The sequence below is a fragment of the Ailuropoda melanoleuca genome, chromosome 2 (genome assembly GCF_002007445.2).
Source record: "Ailuropoda melanoleuca isolate Jingjing chromosome 2, ASM200744v2, whole genome shotgun sequence".
In the NCBI taxonomy this organism is placed as follows: domain Eukaryota; kingdom Metazoa; phylum Chordata; class Mammalia; order Carnivora; family Ursidae; genus Ailuropoda; species Ailuropoda melanoleuca.
This window is the reverse complement of record NC_048219.1, coordinates 184,381,953-184,397,943: the sequence shown is the minus strand read 5'-3', so window position 1 is coordinate 184,397,943 and position 15,991 is coordinate 184,381,953. Positions and strand designations below refer to the sequence as shown.

At 41.5% G+C, this 15,991-nt stretch overlaps 1 protein-coding gene across 2 annotated transcripts in view; it reads right to left on the bottom strand.

Annotated features, from left to right (window-relative positions):
- ACSL3 (acyl-CoA synthetase long chain family member 3) overlaps nt 1-15,991 on the bottom strand; it is a 79,607-nt gene that overhangs the window by 63,115 nt on the left and 501 nt on the right. The gene's annotated exons all lie outside the window — the stretch shown is intronic.

The window sequence follows — 15,991 nt, the reverse complement described above, 5'->3', positions numbered from 1 at the left end:
GAGGGGGGAGGGGCGGGGGGGGGGGGGGGGGGGGGGGGGGGGGGGGGGCTAGGAGAAACAGAACTTCCAGGCCCTCTCCAGGTATACCACCTTCGCAGCACCTAGCCCAGGTCACCAACAAGGAAGCAAGGAATTTCATCCTATATCCAGCCCCCTCGCTCCTCAAAGGAGGTCAACGGGTGAGTCTGTAAGTTTAAACCCTCCGATCACTGGGTATTTCTGGTGACCAGGCCCATCCTGAGGCTGTCTAGAGAACCCCACTCTAAGCTGCTTCATTAGCATAAACTCAGATGTGATCTAAGGGAGTGTTTAGGAATAACAAAAGACTCCTATCACTCTGGAAATTCCAAGAGTCTCAGGAGCTCCTGCCAGTAGTGGGGACAAAGACCAAACATATTTTTGTATTATACCCCAAGGATTCTGTTATCGTTCTCTGTATTAACAGTTTAAATGGGAAGGAAAGGTGTGATCATGTCAGTATATGTATTTAAAAAAAAAAAAGTATTTGGGGTGCCTGGGTGGCACAGCGGTTAAGCGTCTGCCTTCAGCTCAGGGTGTGATCCCGGCGTTATGGGATTGAGCCCCCTATCAGATTCCTCCACTATGAGCCTGCTTCTTCCTCTCCCACTCCCCCTGCTTGTGTTCCCTCTCTCGCTGGCTGTCTCTATCTCTGTCGAAAAAATAAATAAAATCTTTAAAAAAAATAAAAATAAAAAAAGTATTTAAGGGAAGTATCAATTACCTACTTTAAAAGGAACTTCATACTCAGAAACAAAATCTTCTTTAACTTAATAAAATATATCAGAAACCAATACCAAGTATCATACTTAAACATAATTTTGATTAAAAGCAGGGAGGCCAGCTGTAACCATCATTACTGGATGTTGTTAAGAAGGCTCTAGCCCCTATGACCATTAGCCCCACACGTAGCTCCTGAACACTAGAAGTATGGCTTGTCCGAACTGTGCTCTAAATATACAATATACAGAGATTTACAAAGACTTAGTATGAAAAAATTGTAAAACATCTCATTAATAATTTTTATATTGATTATATGTTGAAATAATAATATTTTGGATACAAGTAGTCCCCCCACCCTTATCCCCGGGGGTGAGGGGGATACATTCCAAGACCCCCAGTGGATGCCTGAAACCAGATTGTACTGAACCCTGCAGACACTATGTTTTCTCCTATACTACATACCTAGGATAAAATTTTATTTATAAGTTCGGCACAGTAAGAGATTAACAATGTTAAAAAGAAAAATACAGACCCGAAATGGCATCACTTAAGCCAAATCACCGTATATGGACTTAATACCTAATCTTGCAGTTTCAACCTCCCCAAGAAATGTAGTCTTAACGGGTCAGTCAGGAATTTTCTGGTCAGCATCAATGAGGTAGTATGTCACAGGGGCCTTCTCCACACACCCCCAAAAGGAAGAGGAGTTAATTTGCATAAGACCCCCTGCCATCCCCCTAAGGGAAGATGATCTTGAATGAAACAATCCTTCTGTTAATAACTTTCTCACCCCACCCTCTTCCATTTTCTGCAACTCCTTGGAGCTCCCCTCTACTTGCCAGATGGGATGCTGCCCAAATCATGAACCATTTAATAAAATCCATTAGGTCTTCAAACTCACTTGGTTGAACTTTGTTTTTAAAGAGCAATAATTAATAAAACAGAACAATTATAACAAAACACTGTAATAACTGTGCTGGAATTAGAACCAAAACCTTAATAAGAAAAGTTTCATGAATGAAGTCTCTTTCTCAAAACGTTTTATTGTACTGTACTCACCTTTCTTGTGATAAGAGATGATAGAATGCCTAGGGGATGAGATGAAGACAGGTGAAGGAGGTAGGCGTTGTGAAGCAGCCTTAGGCTCCTGCTGACCTTCAGCGGAAAGGTCAGAAAGAGAAGAGCATTTGCTTCCGGACCTCGGCTGACTGAGGCTAACTGAAACTACGGACAGAGAAACTGCAGGTAAGGGGGTACTACAGCATGCTGGATTAAATAAAATATATTCAGGTTACTTGTTTCTTTTTACTTTAATATCCCTACTAGAAGTTTAAAGTTATAGATATGGCTCGTATTTGCGGCTCTCACTGCATTTCTTTAAGACAGCACTGCAGCTTAGCCAACACTGGAAAAGGAGAAACAGGATATTCACTGTTTGCATGTAATTGCCCGTCTGACAAGAAAATCCAAAAGAATCATTTGAAAGCTATCCAACCAGAGACAGAATTCACTAAGTTACCCGGATACTAGCTAAATAATAAACATCGACAGTTTTTCTATATACTTGTAGTAACCAGTTAAAAAATGAAAAGACAGGGATGCCTGGCTGGCTCAGTCCGCAGAGCATGCAACTCTTGATCTTGGGGTAATGAGTTTGAGCCCCACATTGGGGGTAGTTTACCTAAAAAAAAAAAAAAAGTGGGCAGGGGGCAGGAGCCTGGGTGGCTCAGTCAGTTAGGTGTCCAAGTCTTGATTTCAGCTCAGATCATGATCTTGGGGTTGTGAGATGGAGCTCTGGCTGTACTGGTCATGGAGCCTGCTTGGGATTCTCTCTCTCCCTCTCCCTCTGCCCCTCCCCCCTCTAAAAAAAATGAAAAGAGAGAAGATCTTTAGTCACAATAGTAAAAGCAACTTTAAAATACTTCATACACACAACATCTTAAACATATGTATGTAGGGACACCTGGCTGGCTCAGTCAGTAGAACATGCAACCTTGATCTCTGGGTCATGAGTTTGAACCACACGCAGGTATAGAGAATACTTAAAATCCTTTCAAAAAATAAAAATAAACATATGTATGTAAGTACGTATGTACATATGTATAAAAAGCTACTGACAGACATGAAGTTAAAAGACAGACTAGTTCCTGGGTAGAAAAGGTCATTATAATTCTGCCAAAATTAACCTGCAGACCAAATAAAATCCCAATCAAAATCCTAGCAGGACTTCATTACTTGTTCGTTTTGTGTGTTTGGTATTAGTTCCAAAGTTTATCTAGAGGAAAACATTTCAAGATTTGCTAATAAAACTTGAAAACAAGAATACTTACTGCATACTGGCCCTATTAGATGTCAAAACTAATCAAAACTAGTACTAACTGCTAGTACTAACTGTTCTGGTACAGAATTTTAAAACCAGAAAACAGTCACGGGATTTTTATATTTGACCATAGTGGCATTTCAGATCGGTGGTTAAAAGATTATTCAATAAATTAAGCAGCATTAAAGAAAACTCAGAACTGAGCCAATGGCCAGATTTAAGTCCTAGAAAGATGATGAGGAGCAGATCCGTGCGGCAAACAATCGGCCTGGCAATCTCTCTCTTCCACAGTCCCATGTCGCCCAGAACGGTTTGTTCCTAAGTCTTTTTTCTGATTATAAAATAATCTCCAGGGATATCACGGTAGCCTGCACAGCCCCTGGTATGGCCTGCAACTTTCAGAGAAGCAGCACTGGTTCTGTGGAAACTCTGTGATGCCACTTAGCGCCCATCTCTACCCCAGCGGACGACGGCAAATGTGACAACCACATGGGACCTAGAAGGCCTGTGTCAAAAACATGGACATGTTGATCCAATAATAATCTCTCCAAAACTTAGAACTGGCATTGAATTGAAAGAATTTGAGATTATTAGAAGAAGCTAGAGGGGCGCCTGGGTGGCACAGCGGTTAAGCGTCTGCCTTCGGCTCAGGGCATGATCCCGGTGTTATGGGATCGAGCCCCCACATCAGGCTCCTCCGCTAAGAGCCTGCTTCTTCCTCTCCCACTCCCCCTGCTTGTGTTCCCTCTATCGCTGGCTGTCTCTATCTCTGTCAAATAAATAAATAAAATCTTTAAAAAAAAAAAAAATGAAGAAGCAGCAGCAGCTAGAAAGACTGCCAATGTAAACCTGTGCTTCGAGATGCAGCTGAAGCCTCGATGGGAGACCCTCCTCGGTGCCACCGACAGGACTAAATCAGCCCCTCTGTGCGAACACTCCATTCCTGTCTAACACAGAGGCAAGGAAACTCAAGTAGCCCGACAGATGCGGCACAGGAAAATAAGAGGGACGTTAGAAGTGAAAATGAAAAACGGAAAACGTAGCAGACACAATGAGATCGCATTTTAAACAAAGCAGTTGACCGAACTTGTTTTTTCATAATGATTACTTGGGTTACCACAGAAAGAAACAAAGGATTCCAGGTATGTAGATACTGAAATAGCTCAAGTGAAGGATGAAGGAGTCCAGAGTTTAGGGCAGTAGTTAGAGAAGAAGCAGGACCACCCATAGAAACTTTTCTAAGATAAAACCAAAAGGATATGGGGAGATGTGAAAATTAATCTTTGAAAATTATTATCAACACTTCTAGAATGTTGGGTGACTTTGCAAAAGATCTGAGGAATAAGAGGAAGAGCAGATAGTAGGAGAGTGCATGAAGATGGGGCCGGATATTAAGTCTGTGGGATGACCGAAAGAGAAATTCAAGTTATTGTCAGAATACAGCACTGGGGCACCCAAGAGACTGTGGGTATAGACTGTATGTAGAGCTGTCACTGACCTTAGCCCCTATTACAGTCAAAACCATGGAACCCCTCAGATACAGTATATTCACTTACGAAAGGGTTAAGAACAGACACTACAAAAGCCAATTAGAAAGGTAAAGAAATCAAGAAGAGTGTCCTAGAAACCAAAGCCAGACAATGAAGGTTGACGAGGACACTGTCAGGAGTGTCAAAGGTTTGGGATGCCCGGGCGGCTGAGTTGGTTCAGAGTCTGCCCTTGGGGGTCCTGGGATAGGACCCTGAGATCAAGTCCCACATCAGGCTCCCTGGTCAGTGGGGAGCCTGCTTCTCCTTCTGCTTGCATTCCCTCGGCTTGTGTGTGCGCTCTCTCTGTCTCTCTCTCAACTCTCTGACAAATAAAATCTAAAAAAGGAGTGTCAGGGGCGCCTGGGTAGTGTAGTCGTTAAGGGTCTGCCTTCGGCTCAGGGCGTGATACCGGCTTCCGGGATCGAGTCCCACATCTGGCTCCTCCGCGAGTCCCACATCTGGCTCCTCCGCTGGGAGCCTGCTTCTTCCTTTCCCACTCCCCTGCTGTGTTCCCTCTCTTGCTGTGTCTCTCTCTCTGTCAAATAAATAAATAAAATCTTTTAAAAAAATTTAAAAAATAAATAAAAAAGGAGTGTCAAAGGCTTTTAAGAAGGCAACAAGTAGGGGTGCCTGGGTGGCTCAGTCAGTTAGGTGTCCGCCTTTAGCTCAAGGCCATGATTTCAGGGTCCTGGGATCAAGCCCCTCATCAGGCTCCCTGCTCAATGGGGAGTCTGCTTTCCCCTCTCCCACCCACTTGTGCACACACATGCTCTCTCAAATAAATAAATACCTTTGGGGGGGAAAAAGAAAAAAGGCAACAAGGAGTTATGACATTAAAGTTCAAGAACTCAGGTTGGCCTGAGACAATCTATCACACTTTACCTTCTTTATCAGGAAATTTCTAAATTATATCTGCACATTATTATTCAACCAGCTAGCTATTCAAATGCACATTTTATCAACAGTAAGTCTAGCCTTTCAGAATTCCTGAGCTCCCACTAATAAGCAAATACTGATCATTTGTGTCAAGTTGTTGGCCTTCCAAAATTTTTTTGGTGTTACATTCAAATCTTTCCACTCAATTTAATAAACACTATCTTGTGTCCTTTACTATGCAGGGATACGCAGACTGATTCATTCAACAATACAAGAGTTATCTTCTATATGCTGGGCACTGGGTGTACATCAGTAAATAAAACACAAATATACTTGTCCTCATAGAGCTCTCTTTTCTAGTGGAGGGATACTTAAACACAGCTACTGTCCCTTAAGGAGCCCAAAAGAAACACATCTGACAAGATAACACACATATTTATTATCTCAAGAAGCCAATTAGAAATTAATAACAAGAAACACAAAGCTATAATTAATCACCTACAGTTAACATGCCTGTCTGCCGACATCACACAATATAAATAAACATTATTAACTTAAACATATAGTCAGCTCTCAGTTATCTGTAGGCAAACCATCCATGCATCAAGAGCAATTCCCTAATACTGACTCATGTTTCTGGCTTATACACCATCCAAATTTCTACCATATAATCTTCTAACACATGATATCATGTAAAAATATATAGTTTAAGACTTACAAACTAACTCAAATCATTACACATGCCAGTTTTACTATGTCCCCCATTTTTCAACTGAACTTTCAGAGACATGCTCCCTAAATCCAACACCCCTCAATCCATTTTCCAGAGCCAAATAAACTTCAAGCTCTTCAAACTCATCCCAAACTCAATTCATCTCTAAAGCTGCCCCCAAACTAATAAGCCTCCAAGCAGGGCCTCGCTTTTTATCTAGGAGCCCAGTCTCTAAACTTTAAAGATCACAATAAGCCCGTTTTGGTAAAAACTACTGGCATTGCAAACACATGTACCTTTAACATTGTGTATATGCACTATAGTCCTAGCATACTGTAAACACTACAAGTCATGCATAAAACGTGGAATTCTTAGAAATAAAGTTTCTAACATTTTCTTCCTGCACCCTAGCAATGGGCTGTATATACACTGGAGCACAAGAACCCCGCAAGGCAAGTCTCACCCCGATCCAAAAGAACCGGAAGCTCAGAGGTTAAGGAATTCACTGTGGTCACAAACTTGAAATGAAGTAGAACTACATTTGGGGATTCAAGTCATCATGGGGTCACAAAGCTCAAGCCCTTCGTCACTCCTCTCTACCACGCCACTTCCTTCCACCCGGGGTCCCATGAGCTCCCTCTCTGACCTCACACCCCACTCCCAGCCAGCTACTACCTCCCACAACCCTCCCACCTCGAGATGCCACAAGACAGAATAGGTTTTCCTCTTATACCTCAGAAAAGTGATATACAAACTAAACACTCAATTTCTAAGAAGAGTGCTATGCTGTCGAAATTTTAAGCATCAGTCTACAAAGGCAGGCCTAGTTTCAGGGTAAATGATGAATGCACATCCTTTGACTCCAGCACACTAGCAATATGGAAAATTACAATACAAAAGGAAAATGACTTTGGCAAATATTCACTGTGGATATGTAAAAAAATAATAAAAATAATACTGACCAATGTATTATGGTCCATGTGGTATAATTTCAATTAATGTGAATCCTGTTTACATTAAAATGATGTCATATATAGTTTTAAGATTAATTAGCTGTAGTTCATTCTGGTCTTCTATGAAACTAAAATGAACTCCATATTTCAACTTAGAAAGAAGTCCAGAGATCAAGTCCAGGGATCAAGTCGGTCTCCAACGGGAAGAGAGGAATTTCTGATTGTCTTAGTGTTAAAGTAAAAGACCCAAAGTCAAGATCCAGAATGAGGATTACCACAATCCTAATGAAAGTAAAATAAGTAAAAATAAGAAGCTTTTGTGGTTGAAGGAGAACTTTTTATAATGCTGGCCAAGATGATACTGAATATTTTACAACCCAAAAACATCAATGCAGAAAAATGAGCTGTTACATACCTACAAAATCAATTTAGAACTAAAATAATAATCAAATGGTTAAGAACTACCTATTTTGACAGTGTAGTTAGTATCTAATAAAACCCATGCAAATACCCCAGTGAATTCCAAGTAGTAAATACATAAAATGAACACACAGAGAGAAATGCATGAAGCTGATTTAAAAAGTTTCAAAGAAACCTAAGAGAAATATGGCACAGATAACAAAAATCCTGAGGCAAGTAAGAAGTAGCAGAAAGGAAGGTAAAAGGAAAAGAACACTGATGGAGAAGCAGATCATAACACTTACTGAGCAAGAAAGGACTACAGACAAGGAAACTGAACTCCAGAAAGGCTAAATGGTGTGGAGAATGCCACAATGCCGGGCATGACACGGGCAGTGCCAACAAACAATCATGGTGGCAGGGTTGGACAACTTGGGCCAAGTCCCCAAATGCCTTTCCTATAACAACTCAGAGCCCACATGGTTCTCTTCACTTGCTGGCTGCTCAGGCTCCCTTCCTACTCCTACAACCTTCCACGCATTCAACAACTACCTTCTGAATTGAAGGAATCGACAATCAGTGAGTTTATACAAGTTCTTAACTGTTTTCTGTTCTCCATGCCTGTTTTTTGCTTGCCCTCTGGGATGTGATTTATCCTCACAGCCTCCCTAGACCCCCTAAAACCAGTTGATGCCTCAATTTTATCTGTCAATCTTGCTCTTCCCAAACTGCCCTGGACATCCCATTTCAGTACCTTCCTCAAACAAACTCCTTCAAACCCAACTCATGTCTCCTTCCACTCGGCTGACCTTCCTCTTGTTACACTGGCCAAACATGACCATTCTGTCCTCTGTATTGCTCACTCAACATTAACCTCATCTTATAATTATCTTCCTATGGACTGAACATTGTTGTCCTTAAGAATTAGTATTTCCTACTCCCCCTTAAATGATGTACACTTTTGGGGTGCCTGGGTGGCTCAGTTAAGCGGATGCCTTTGGCTCAAGTCATGATTCCAGGGTCCTGGGATCAAGCCCCCCACCAGGCTCCCTCCTCAGTGGGGAATCTGCTTCTCCCTCTTCCTCTTCCTCTATCTCTGTCTCTGCTCCTGCTCTGCCTCATGTGTGTGCTAATAAGATCTTTTTTTAAAAAATGATGTACACTTTTATTATATGATGTGTTCCCTCACACACTGGATTCAGAATACCTTGCTAATGCTTACCAAAAAACTGCTTCTGAAGAACAGAGAAAAACAAAACAAAAGAGGCACAAGGAAACTTTTGGAAGTGATAAACATGTCAATTACCTTGATTGTGGTGCTGGTTGCACGGGTGTATACATGTACAAACTCAAATTGTTAACATTAAATGTGTACATTTTTCAATTAAAACACAGAGAAAGGGAGGAAGAAAGAAAAAAAAGAAGAAAACTGGGGAAAAAGAAAGTAAAAGAGAAGACAGGAGGAGGCAGAAAAATAAGGCAAGCAACCAACATAGGTCGTCACCTGTGTACCCTCAACTACCATCTGCTGTCTCCCTCAGTGCTCATGGTAACTTCCATGAGGTGAGAATTAAAATATTTATGTTAAAGAAAGAGAAATGAAAGGGTTAGAAAGGTTAGGAACGAGCTCAAATTTACACAGCAAGTTTTATACACATGGTTGGCTATGATTCCTTCTTCACTCAACAACACAGAGTTGATGATATAGGATAATTAGTTATTTAGAAATGCTACCTGAGTCATTATTAAGATCATATTACAAAAGGTATTTAAAACAAGAGGAAACTCGTAAATTACTTCAATGAGAAGTACACCATGTCCACCTACTTTCAATGCGCTTTATAAATATTTCCAGAAAATTAAAGCACAAGATAAATCCTAATTACTGATGTTAAAATATAAGGAATTGGTTAACGTCCCTCAATCTTCTATGATTTACAATCTCTTCCCAATCTCCATTAATAAGACCTCATAATACATTAGACATTTCTTTGAGGTATATTTGTATATGTAAATAACACTGCTTCAGAAGAGAAGGCAATAATAAACAGCAGACAGACTTAGAATATATTGCATACTCTAAATAAAATTAGCATAGTTAATATTTACTGATTGTTGACTACGTGCAGGCACTTACCTCATATAAACCCTTATAACAATCTACAGGTAGATTCCATTATGATCTCTATTTTATAGAAGAACTGAGTCACTGAGAGGCTAAACAAGTTGCCCAGGGTCACACAGCTATCACGAAGTAAATCCAGGACTCAAATCCAAGCAATCTTAACTCCCAAGTCCGTATTCCTACTCCCTAAATTACAATGGAAACAGACACACTTTAAAGAAAAATTATTAAACACGCACTAAAATACAGAACTGGCTAAATCAAAAGTAGACTGTCCAAAATTTCCCAAGAGGAAGGACACATGTGAATTATTCCTACAGTCATTTATGGAATTTAAAAAGAGATACTAGGTATGTATCTGCTAAATTGCCTAAGAACAAAAAAGGAAACAAAAACGAAGGAAGTCAAACAAGGTTAATTAAAAGAAAAGTTACTAAAAAGAACTTTAGAGGAAAAGCACCCACTGTGGTTTTGTACTACAACTATGGCAGATAGAAGTACCTTATGTCAAATAACGACAGGATTAGAGGAATGCTGAGCTAGGAATGTACAGCACCGGGAGGACTAACAGTGCCAAAAATGGAATTTAGACAACAAATGATGTTTAGGAATACTTATGCTAATATTCAGAATAACAAAACAAAAAGAAACAACCTAAAGGTCTACCAAAGAGCAAAGAGTATTTAAAATGTGGTCTAGTCCTAAAATGTCGTACCATGTCACAGTGAAAATACATGAGCTAAACTGACATGTACATACCCCCTTTATTGAAACTCGATTGATGAAACCACAGCAATTAAGTGATAACCAGTGAAAAAAGTATGTTGCATAATCATACAATACTATCTATTTGAAGCTTAAAAACACAGAACAATACACTGCTTGGGGATAATAAAACTTTCAGAGAAATGCCTACAAATAAAATTCAGATCACCAAATTCAGATTAGTGGTTAACTGGAGGACTGGAGGAAAGGGAGTGGATTTAACCGGATTAAATATTATGAAATATTTTTCAGACATACAGAAAGCATGACTTTTTAACAGAAGGAAAGGGAAGAAAATGCTATTAGATTACAGCATCCCAAATTGCTTTATATTCGCTATCCAAAAAATTCTGGAAGGGCAATGATAATGATCCCTGAAGGAATGTTAAAGGAGAATGTATCGATAAGTATTCACATTCAAACAAGAAAACTAGTTAAACTCCCTCAATCTAGGTTGTTACTCTTTATTTATGTCCTCCCTGTAATGCGGCGGCTTTTGGGGCCAGTGAGCTATGTGTAATTAAAACAGATAAACACTGTCCCTAAATGTCATCACAGCTCCTTTGCTGATGTAATTTGTGTCTTCAGAGGTCAGTAAGAACTAAGCCTAACAGTCACCCCAGATGGGAGGTGCAGTGTCCAGGCTAGGAACACAGACTCTGGAACCAAACTGCCTGAGATGAGATCCAGCGCGCGTGCGCGCGCACACACACACACACATCACTTTAGATTCCCTGTGCTTCAATTTCCTCATCTGTGAAGTAAGAATGATTAACCGTAAAAAAAAAAAATCCCTATCTATTAAAAGTGAGAAGAAAGCAGGAACAGCGCCTGACGAGAGAAGTACTGTAAAGGTCCTGGCTCTTTACCTTATCCAAAGAACTTTAGCGTGAAGAAGAAAAACAAGGCTTTGTACCAGGAGTCCAATTGTGGTTATTTTCTAAGTCAAGCAGGGGATAGAAAAGCTGACCATGACAGGACCAAAAAATGGGCAGCTTTTCACCTCTTGAACAATGTTAGCATAGCATGATAAGCTTTTTATTTTTCTAATATTATTTAATATTATTATAGTATCTCCAATGTGTATACATTTGTAGACATACACACCTGGACCAAATTCAAGGTAAAACTTTTTATTCCCTGGTTCCCTTGTTCCCCTCGCCCAATTCCTCCTGGACCACCAGGCTATCCCCTCCACTATGAAGTCTCCCCCTCTTCCTCCTCTGCTGTCCGTACTGATTACACCATACTGCAAAACACCTGCTCTAACACCTTCACTGCCTATACCACATAACATCCACACAACTCCCTCCTTTCATGAATCATGAAGAGTTCTCTGAGAACAGACTATCATTCCCAAATTCCCAGTGTTTTGCAAGATAGGCACTGAATAAATGTATGAATGAATAAAGCAGTCTCCCTATATATCTTATAACAAATACAAGAAGGGCAAGTAGAAACCTGTAATTGGAGGTTGTTTATCCAAAAGGTTACTTAGGTATCTTCAGTTCTATTTAAGAATTAGCAGATCAGTTGAACACCCTGAATCATCCACCAATTCTTTATCCCTCAGAGTGGGAAATATTATAAGTACATAAGTAAACATATTCCAGTAAAAACAGAAGCTAAACTTTTTATTTTTTTCTTTAAGATTTTACTTATTTGACACAGCGAGCGAGCACAATCGGGGGAAACTGCTGAGGCAGAGGGAGAAGCAGTACCCCTGCCCGGTAACCGGGAGCCATATACGGGGCTCGATCCCAGGACCCCAGGATCATGACCTGAGCGAAGGCAAGACGCTTAACCAACTGAGCCACCCAGGCATCCCCAGAAGCTAAACTTGTAAATAAAAAGAATTAAGTCATTTAAAATGTCACAGAAACAGAAGTAGTCTAAAAACTGTTTCTTATGAAACTAAAAATAGCATGTAGAAGAAATCACAAGATTTAATGTTTATGTCTCCTTTTTCAGAAGAGAAACAATAGTCACAAGTCAGATGAAAGTATATACCCTATTAAGGTGGATGAAATCAAAACTAAATCACATATTAAATCAATTTCACACAAGGCTTCTATGGTGAGGTTTTTGTAAAGACCGTATCAGTCAGCTAAAATTGAGCTAATTTTTTTAGAATTTAACAGTCCTTGGCAATTTTTTGAAAACGGCCAGGGCTCCAGGATAAACACTGATTAGTGATCAGCTACAGGCCTGTCCTGGGTTACTACAGAGAAGTGTCCCTCCTCCCAGCTAAGGTACAGACCTCACCTGGATCCCACACCCTCCCATCTTCTCAGAACTTTGCAAAACTAAGCAAACACTTTTTTCATCTGTATTCAACCTCTCCCTTTCAACAAACACCTTTCCATCAGCATTTAAACTTAAATGATAAAATCAAAACTCTTGGAAAGTTTCCTATTCTTGCTATGCTCACTTTCTTCACCTTCTTCTTGCTTCTGCTTCCCACCCCATCAACATCTCCTGCAAAAGGGCACCCATGACCTCCGAGTAGCTAAATCCCTAAGACCTTACTCAAGTTCCCTCTCACCGGAGCCCACGCGCCCCCCCACCCCCGGCTGCAGGCATACCATTCCTCCCATTTCCTTTGCCAAGCTCGGCCCCTACTCCCCAGCTCCATCCCAGGGTCTCCACTTTTCTTATTCTAGTCTCTCCACAGGCAATCTCACCCAAGCCCAGAAGTCTACACCACCCCTGTACCAATGGCTCCAAGACAGTAAACCAGTAATCACTGTACATCTTCTCCCAAGTATTAATCACCATGACAGGCTATTTTACCTCCGAATTTCCTTTTTCTCAGTATTTCTGCTGGTGATTTAAGGCTCTTAAGAGGATCAAATGGGCTAACATGAGAGTACTTTGAAAAGGGGGGGGGGACTTAAATCTGAGTATTAGTATTCATTAAATTTAAATATCCTTGAAAACAGGGACTTTGTCAAATTCACCATTTATTTATTCCACATGGTACACCTAGCAGTGCTTTCCATGCAGATGGCATTCGGTAAATGGACTGCAAAGAATGATTAGTATTGGCTTAATACACATTCAACTGAAATATTCATGTACTTAACAGCTTCTATTTCCCAAACTACATAATCATTTTGTCTCCTAAGAGGTAAGAACTTTAAGTAACTAACCTGGATACCTTTGATAATCATGATGCTGCTTGGAAAACCTGTCACCTTTTTGGCCTGGCTTTCCCGAAAACATCCAAATCCTACCAGGTCCAAAGCTTACATAAAGATTCTTAGTTCCCGGGGCGCCTGGGTGGCACAGCGGTTAAGCATCTGCCTTCGGCTCAGGGCGTGATCCCGGCGTTCTGGGATCGAGCCCCACCTCAGGCTCCTCTGCTGGGAGCCTGCTTCTTCCTCTCCCACCACCCCCTGCTTGTGTTCCCTCTCTCGCTGGCTGTCTCTATCTCTGTCAAATAAATAAATAAAATCTTTAAAAAAAAAAAAAAGATTCTTGGTTCCCAAATGTTCACGTTGAGAGGCGAAATTTTAAGTGTTACAGAACAGTTAGGGTGTAAGGCCGAACGACTGCTTCAAAAAGTTCCCTATCTCATTTTTCTATCTTGTAACATGAGCCAGAGTGATATTCTTGGCAGGATCAGACACCATGAAACGGAAAGAACATTATTGTTCAAAAGTTCTCAAACTCTTGCAATAGGTACATTTAATTACAGACTCAGAATGCAAGATTATAAAACCTCACCGTATCAATTCAAAAACCTCCCTGATTTCCATCTAAATTACAATCCTCATTATAATCTTCATTCACACGCTTTTCCTTCATTACACTTCTCATAATTTGTAATTATATATTTATCTGTATGATGATTTGCTTCCTATCTGTTTCCTCCATGAGGACAAGGATCACATCAATTCTGTTCAATGCTGTATTCCTAGCACCTCACATCATACCTAAAATATAGCATGAGTTAAATGCTCTAACTGAGCAATTAATTGAATGAGGAATAGAGAGTCATTTAAGCAGAACCAGACAGTAGGGAAGCATATAAGCAATGAGAAAGATCCCGAGGCTTTAAGATATGACCACCACCCCCCCCACCAGACACAGCATGATTTTCCGCTCATAATTTACCCATCCTTCATTTCTTTCAACCCTTTTTCCTTCCTTCTTTCCTTCCTTCAAGGAGGACATTTCAGACTCGAAGAATATTTCAGCTTTAAATCCTGTCCAAATATCTGAACAAATCCAGTAACGGAGACCCAAAGTCATCAGGTGACTTGTCACTTGACCCAGCTTGTAAGAGATAGCCTGAAAAGTCTAAAGAACATGCCACAGTGACTACAGAAGTCTTAGTCATCCCAAAGGGTAAGACTTGCAGAGGAAGATGCCAGAAAACACAAGAATTAAGCCTGTTCAAATGACTACCACCTCACAGCACCTCTTCCCTTTAATAACCTTCTAATACATTTCTGGAGCAACTCAGCAACAACCTTCAGCTCCCAGGACTAATCTGGGGAAACAAAAAAAGGTTGTGATAATCAAGAACGAAGGTCATGGAACTACAGCTCTCCTGGCCCACCCAAAAATAAAATTCACGGTGGCAACTATCCAGCCAACCGCCAAGGAAAGGCAGCAGAATATAGTGGTGGTTAGATGCAAGAGCTCTCGGTTTTGAGACAGGCCAGTCTGAATCCCAGCTTCTCTTAACTTGCTGTGATCTGAGGCACGTTTGGGTGTCCGAACTGCAGTTTCTCCAGCTGTAAAATGGGAATAAGCATCACCCTAGAGGGCTGTTCACTGTGTGAAGGGACCACGCATAAAGCACTTAGTACGGTGCCTGGCATGTAATAAAGCCTCAATAAATGTCAACTATTTGTCACTCTATTCGGCTGTGATGGCTTTCACAAGGCCTATTCCTCCTCTAGCTTCCATATAATTTTACAGATGTTGCTCTACCCTGTTTTTGAGGGGTCATATATACAATAGCTTAGAGCACATTTTCTAAATCCAGACTGGATAAACCAGTTAAATGTCTGTGTCTCGGGATGCTCACCTAGGAAGAAGCGGGCCTGATAATTCCTCCCCCGCAGGACTGCTGCGAGCGAGCACTACCTCAGCGTTACACATCCTGTTACTGATGTATTAAAACGCACTTACGGAAAAGTAAACCTGCAACTCTCAACCCCAACCATCGGTCAGTCCGAGCCCCACGAGCCCAGACCGTGGCCACAACAAATACCAAGGTCGACCCTGCTCACGCACCCCGTTTCTCCCCACAGCCGGCAGCAACAGACACCCCCGCCGGCCCCCGCAACAGGGTCCCCAACAGCGTCTCACGCAACCGCAGGGCTCAGTTTCCTCGCAGGGACCGCGTCAAGGCCCACCTAAAGAAAGATGCCAGCCCCCCATGCCGCCCGCCCCCCCAACGCCGGGAAGGACCCGGGGCACCCTTCCTCCCCCGGACTGCGCTGCAGCGGGGCTGCCGTTCCCCCCCCTCACGTGGGCCCTTCGGCCCAGGCCCCACGTCACCCGCTTCCCAGACCCCACGGCGACGCCTCCCACCCTGCCCGGCTGTTCCCCCCC